General features: G+C 49.2%; 1 non-coding gene across 1 annotated transcript; it reads left to right on the top strand.

The window, feature by feature from the left end:
• Positions 1-3,157: 3,157 nt before the first annotated feature.
• Positions 3,158-3,239, top strand: Trnas-uga (transfer RNA serine (anticodon UGA)). Its single transcript has one exon. It is a non-coding gene; the product is annotated as a tRNA-Ser (tRNA).
• The last annotated feature ends 4,079 nt before the right edge of the window (positions 3,240-7,318 follow it).

The following is a 7,318-nucleotide window of genomic DNA, read 5'->3' as shown; positions in this document are numbered from 1 at the left end:
TCAGTGGAAGACTGCTTCAAAATATATATCATGACAAAATATTTTCAATTAATTTTAAAAAAAGGTCTGGAGAGTGAAAACAGAAGACTCCCAGTGTCACTCTGACCTACACACACACCACATACATGTAGGTATGCATACACCACACACCAAAAATAAAAAATTATATATATATATATGACCTAACACATACTGTCAACATTCAACTCACAGCTTTGCTAGCTTTATATACTGCCATATACAGTCTTTTGTATTTATTCCACTGTACCAGACTAACCAAGAATGCATGAAGACAATATAGTGAGAACATATAAACTAACATTGCATGGTATAGCCCTAAACCTCCCATTCAGTAACTATATAGCCTTCCCCAAACAACTCATAGGCCACAATTTCTCCTGCATAAACGAAAAGCTTAAGACCAGCTCTTAATGTTTCTTCTAGTTTAATTTCTATGATTTTATAAAATGCCCCCAGAAGGCCTCAACAAAATAGATTTAATGGCTTTGTTTTGTTTTGTTTTTTTGAGACAGGGTTTCTCTATGTAGCCCTGGCTGTCCCAGAACCCACTTTGTAGACCAGGCTGGCCTCAAACTCAGGGCTCCACCTGCGTCTGCCTCCTGAGTGCTAGGATTAAAGCTGTTTGTCACCTCACACAGCCCAGATGACTTTTTAAAAAAGTCATCATGGCTAAGTGTGGTGGTGCATGACTTAGTCCCAGCTACTCAGGAGCCTGAGACATGAGGATCACGTGAGTCCACGGGTTCTGGGCTGTAGGTTGCTATGTTTATCAGGTGTCAGAAGTAAATCCGGCATCAATATGGTGACCTCACTGGAGCAGGGGACCAGGAAACGTGAATGGGTGCAGACTCCTGTGCTACAGTGCTAACAGGATGGAGTCTGAACAATCACTGCGCTCCAGCCCGGGCAGCTCAGTCTCTTTAAACATTAAAATAAGGGGGCTGAGAGATTAAGAGGACTGGCTGCTCTTCCAGAGGTCCTGAGTTCAAGTCCTAGCAACCACATGGTGGTTCACCACCATCTGTAATGAGATCTGGCCCCCTCTTCTGGTGTGCAGGCAGAACACTGTATATGTAATAAAAAAATGAAATGAAATGAAAGTCATTACGATTTGTTATATACATATAGTTTAAAAGGGCTGGCAAGTTATCTCTGCAAGTAAAGGTGCTTGCCACACAAGAATGGCAACCTGAATTAGATCCCTAGAACACCCCCCAAAAAAACGAGAGAACTGACTCCAAAAAGTAGGCACACATACACACACCCCAATTACTAAACAAGTAAAAGTCTCACTGCTCCCAACCACATGCCTCCCCTTATTCTTCCTGAGAAAATATCATTACAAAAAGTTTTCTGAGAAAGCCACAAAGCATTGCCTTTCATACTTAAAGCTAACTATAAACCACTGCTCAAAAGGACAGAAGAAATCAGGTCTGACTTCTGAGGTCAGAGTTATGAGCTATCAGGTGGGTAGTGGGGATCGAACCCAGATCCTCAGAAGTGTCACCAAAATGCTCATCACTGACCCATCTCTCCAGCCCCTGATATTTCATTTTTAAAACGTTCCATAGAAAACTTCCCTCAACTGTGCTCAGTTATACATTAGTTTTAGAATACAATCTTTTTTTTTTTTTTTCAGTCTTAATTCCTTCCAAAATAAAAGCAAACCATAAATCTCAGGGGGAAAAGTTAATTACTTTAAGGTGGGGTCTCACTATGTAGCCAGGCTGGCCTTCAGCACTCAATCCTCTGGTCTCAACCTCGTCAGAAGTAAAATTTTTGATTGAAAGATTTAACCATCAATTCTCACAAAGCAATCTTAAGAGGGGAATGGGCGATCAAAGACATCTTTCATAAGCAGGGAGGCCGCCCTGGTGGGTGTGGTGAAAGAGTGCCGGGGTGGAAGTCCTTGGAGGCAAATATGTCACCCTCACTACACTCAATACGAGGACAGCGGGGATGACAACGGGAAGGCCCTGCCCGGGCACCTAAAACTCTTCCAGAACAATGGAGACAAAGCCTTCATCGTGGGTGACCAGATCTCCTCCTCCAACTACAATTTGCTGGGCCTGCTGCTGCTGAACCTGGCCCTTCTCAGAGCCCAACATCAAGGCTTTCCTGTCCTCTCCCGGCCATGGGAACCAACCCAACAGCAGCAACGGCAAAGAGTGAGGGGCAGAAGACAGCGGGGGCTTGACCCCTTAATTAAATAAAAATAAACCGTTCATCTGCGTGAATGATCCAAAGGGATAAATAGACCAAAGATGAAGAGACGGGGGGGGGGGGGGGTGTCAAGGCTGTTTTCCGCGTGGGAGAGCACTACTAGGCTTGGCGAGATGAACTGGGGCCAAAGACGGCAGAGACGGTCACGAACAGGACAGAGTGATGCCTGGGGGCGCCCGGGGCCCGCAGCGCACCCCAAGAATCACCCCAACAGTCTGTCCCGGGGCTCCCGCGTCTCGGGGACGGCTCAGGAGCGCCCACACACCTAGCAGGAGCTCGCCAGACGCCGCGGCTTCTGGCCTCCTCCCGAGGAGCGCGCGCGTCGCGTCGCGTCGCGTCGCGTCGCGTCACGGCGGGAAATTCAAACCCGGAGGCCGGGGCGCGGGGCGGGGCTGCGCGTGCGCGCGGGGACGGGCGACCCGGGGGCCGCGAGCGCGCCCGCGAGGCGGCCCAAGCTGCAAAACCGAAGGGCGAGGCCTGCACACCCAGCGCGCAGGGCTCGGGCCTCGAACCCCGCCCGAGGCACGCAGCCCCCGCAGCAGCGGCCACGCCCCTCCCCGCGGCGCCCGGCCCCCGCCCGCGCAAGCGCACGAACTTCCGAGCGGGCGGGCGCGCCGCACGAAGCGAGGCGACCCCGTGTTTCACGGCGCTCTCGCGGCGCCAGAGGGGAGGCGGGCGGGCACGTCCGCGGCCACACAGGGTTGCGACTCCCCCAGTGCACGGGCACCCCGGGGCCAGGACGGAGCCCGTTTCCCCCTTCCTCTCCGCGCCCACGCCGAAGCTCGGGCACCCGTGGCCTCGGCCGCCTCGGCCCCGGAGGCTGACGGCGGCTGCAGGCCCCGCCCATCCCGGGCCTGGCGTGAGTGCAGCGGCTGTTACACTAAAGTGTCACCGCCTCTCCCTTGCCTTCGTAGCAGCGATGGCCGAGTGGTTAAGGCGTTGGACTTGAAATCCAATGGGGTCTCCCCGCGCAGGTTCGAACCCTGCTCGCTGCGGAAGCGGACGCTTCAGCTTTTTTGAGGTATTTTTATACAAAAGTAGACTTCAGTCCTGCGTCTCCCCGCCTCCCGTCCCGGAGCTGACAGATGAACCTACGGAATGGTTTGGGACGCCCGGTAAATGCCCGTGCCGCCCCGGCTGCTGCCGCACCACGGCTGGGGTGCGCCCCCCCCCCCCCCCTAGGGAACGCCCGCGGCCGAGCGCCGACCTCGGCCTCCTGGGCGCGGGGTGGCGGGAGGAGGGAGAGCAGCCTCCGGAGACCGGGAACTCGGGGGAACTGGGGTCGCTGCCCTGGTTTGACTCTGGGTTCTCGTTTCCGTACGTGTCTCCTCGGGAGACGTGGTGGGGCAGCTACGACGACGCTTTTGCTGCACGCGGCCGCTGTGCGCGCCTCTGGGTGGACTGCGCGTCGTGGAGGAGAAGGGGAAGAAAGGGAAGAGGCCGGCAGGAAGCGCGATTAAAGACTCCCGCGGGCTTTATTGACTCCGACTGGTAAACTGTGAGGGGGGTTAGTTTTTTTATAGGTTTTGCTTGACTAGGCTTTCCAAAATGTTATGTTGATCCGGTGTTGTATTTCAAACAAGAAATGTGTGAGGTTCGCGCTTGGGACCGGGCACGTCGCTCCTGCACACCCTCCGTCCATCCGTCTTCTTACCGAATCCCCCCACCTCTTGCCTCCATCCACGTCACAGATAATTGCACTAGCTTCCCGGTTAGTCTCCTGACGTTCGTAAGCCGCAAATTGCTTGTGGCCCGTCCAGGAAAGCCTGGGAGACAAACGCCGTTTCTTAGGTAAGAAACGGAGGCAATGCTGGGCAGTGATGGTGTCTTAGATTCCAGCGCTCGGGAGGCAAAGGCAAGCGAATCTCTGAGTTCTATCGACAGGGAGAGTGACTTCTCTTATTTGTTTAAACTGAAAAGTTTAATATTTTTACTCTGTGCGCAAATATTAATTCAGCGTCTAGCTAGATGGAACAGCAGTTAAGCAATCGTAAGTGCCTTTGTGAAAAACCTGAGCGCAGTTCCCAGCACCTATGTTGACAGGCTCTCAGCTGCTAACTCCAGTTCCAGGGCATCTAGCACCCTCTTCCGGACTCTAAGAGCACCTGCACTCACGTGTGCACGTACGCACGCATGGACACAAATACATGCACATGATTTAAAATAAAATCATTTTAAAAACGTTTATTTGTTTAAGTATTTTATGTATGTAAGTGCTCTGTCTTCACGTACACCTGCACACCAGAAGAGGGCACCAGATCTCATTATAGATGGTTGTGAGCCACCATGTGGTTGCTGGCAATTGGAAGAGCAGCCAGTGCTCTTAACCTCTGAGCCATCTCTCCAGCCCCATAAAGTCATTTTTTAAATATGCTTTTTTTTTTTTTTTTTAACTGGAGAAACAGAAGCTGGGCATGACAGCATACTTCTAGCTCTCATGAGGCAGGGACTGGAGGTCTCCATTATGTCCTCCTTGCTTATATAAAGACTTCAAGGACATCCTGGACTACAATAAGGAAAAAGTAGAGATTCAAAATTATAATCCAAACATGCCACCAGAAAGGCAAATTTACAATGCACATTTAATGTGTCAGTTTTTTCTTGTCATTTATTCATTTGGCTGACACTGAAGCCAGGACCTCGTGCACAACGTTCTACTACTAATCTAACACGCTCCCGCCAATTTAGCTTTTAAGCAGTGCTCTAGAAACTGCAGGAGATGGCTTCATTTGACAAATATTTTTGTTTATTGGCAAATTAATTTTTTGAGTTTTGGGTTTTCGGCCTGGTTTGGTTTATTTGAGACAGAGTTGCTCTGTGTAGCCCTGGCTGTCTTGGACTCACTTTGTAGATCAGGCTGGCCTTGAACTCACAGAGATCCTCCTGCCTCTGCCTCCCAAGTGCTGGGATTAAAGGTGTGTGCCACTAGGCCTGGCCTCTTATTGGTGAATTATAACCTACTCCTTTAAGAATAGGGATAATGAGATACTCAGCAGGTGAAGACACTAGCCACCAAAGCCTACCAACATGAGTTTCATCTCCCGCACTCGGCAGGTGGAAGGAGAGAGCTGACTCCCACACGTCCTCACGTCCTCTCAGTTCCACCTGCATGTTCACACACACGTACACACACTAAACAAATGTGGTCTTAGAAATCATTTCAAGTAAACAAATAAAAATGTAGAGTAAATAAGAAGTAGAGAGAGAGAGTAGAAGGAAGGGGGGAAGAAAACCTGGGAGGGGAGGTTCTTGGATAGACAGCCAGTGGGCTCTTCCCATCCTGGCACGATGCCCCTGGCAATACACAAGCTCTGTGGTCCTTTTGCAGCACGGTTCAACACAGTTGCTCTGCTCCAGACCGACTATCTGCTTTCAGCCAGGAAGGGACAAGGCATGAGTCTTCAGAGTAGGATTTACTTACCTAAAATAATGTGAAATGGCTATTGATATCTGCAAGAAATTCTTAGAAGATTTCTCAAAAGACATTAAAAATAACCAGGCATGGTGACACATGATTTTAATCTCAGCACTCAGGAAGCAGAGTCTGGTGGAGCTCTGAGTTTGAGACCAACCTGATCTATATAGGGAGTTCCAGATCAGCCAGAGCTACATATGAGACTTTTTTCTCAAGAAAAAAAAAAAAAAGAACACCCGTATGGACAAGCTATTCCACTACTGGATATACCCTAGAGAACATCACACCCCACCGTAGAACTATTTGCACCTGTCTGTTACTGTTTTGTGTGCTGCAGCAAGGAAATTTATTCATCAACAAGTGAATAGATGCTGAAAGTTTTGTACTCATATAAAATGAAATACTACCTAGCTCTAAAGAAATATGAGATTGGGCTGGAGAGGTGGCTCAGAGGTTAAGAGCATCAGCTGCTCTTCCTAGAGGTCCTGACTTCGATTCCCAGTAACAACACGGTGGCTCACAACCATCTATTATGAGAGCTGATGCCCTTTTCTGGTGAGCAAGCATATATGCAAAGCAGAATACTGTATACATAACAAATCTTAAAAAAAAAAAGAAAAGAAAGATGAACTGGATGAACTTGGAGTGTATAGTAGTAAGCGGGGTCACACAATCTCAGGAAGAAATAAACTGTAAATTCTCCCTCATGTGTGGGTCCTAGCCTGTACCATGAACATGTATGTAAACAAACGTGTATGCAGGTACAGTGTAATACATAGAAGGGAGAACAAAGAACAAATGCTACCTGACAAAGACGGACTCAACACACTTGAGTCCTGAAAGAGACTGTACAGCTCAGTGTTACTCTAATTCCAACTCTGAATGGGTTTTAAGTAGGTGCATAAAGATATATTCAATAGTGTGGGGGATCCTGATTCCAAGAAGAAAAAAAAAAGTAGAGAGTTCGAGGCCAGCCTAGTCTACATAGTGAGTCCCAGGCCAGGCAGAGTTACATGGTGAGACCCTGTCTCAGAGAGCAAAGAATTTCTTCCCAATTGTGAAAGCATAAAATCCAGTGTGACAGGATATATACTCACTCATAAGTGGATATTAGACATATAATATAGGATAAACATACTAGAATCTGTACACCTAAGGAAGCTAATCAAGAAGGAAGACTCAGGCTAAGATGCTCAATCCCCATTCAGAAAGACAAAGAGGATGGACATTGGAGGAGGGAGTAAAAAGGGAACAGGACAGGAGCCTGCCACAGAGGGCCTCTGAAAGGCTCTACCCTGCAGGGCATTGAGGCAGATGCTGATACTTATAGCCAAACTTTGGGCAGAGTGCAAGGAATCTTATGAAAGAAGTGGGAGATAGTAAGACCTGAAGAGGACAGGAGCTCCACAAGGAGAGCAACAGATCCTAAAAGTCTGGGCACAGGGGTCTTTTCTGAGACTGATACTCCAGCCAAGGACCACTCATGGAGATGGCCTGGAACCCCTGCACAGAGGTGGCCTATGGCAGTTCAGTGTCCAAGTGGGTTCCATAGTAATGGGAACAGGGACTGTCTCTGACATAAACTGATTGGCCTGCTCTTTGATCACCTCCCCCTGATGGGGGAGCAGCCTTACCAGGCCACAGAGGAAGACAATGTAG

This window comes from Psammomys obesus, unplaced genomic scaffold (assembly GCF_907164565.1).
Source record: "Psammomys obesus unplaced genomic scaffold, mPsaObe1.curated_primary_1811, whole genome shotgun sequence".
In the NCBI taxonomy this organism is placed as follows: Eukaryota; Metazoa; Chordata; class Mammalia; order Rodentia; family Muridae; genus Psammomys; species Psammomys obesus.
This window is presented reverse-complemented; position numbering and strand designations above follow the sequence as displayed.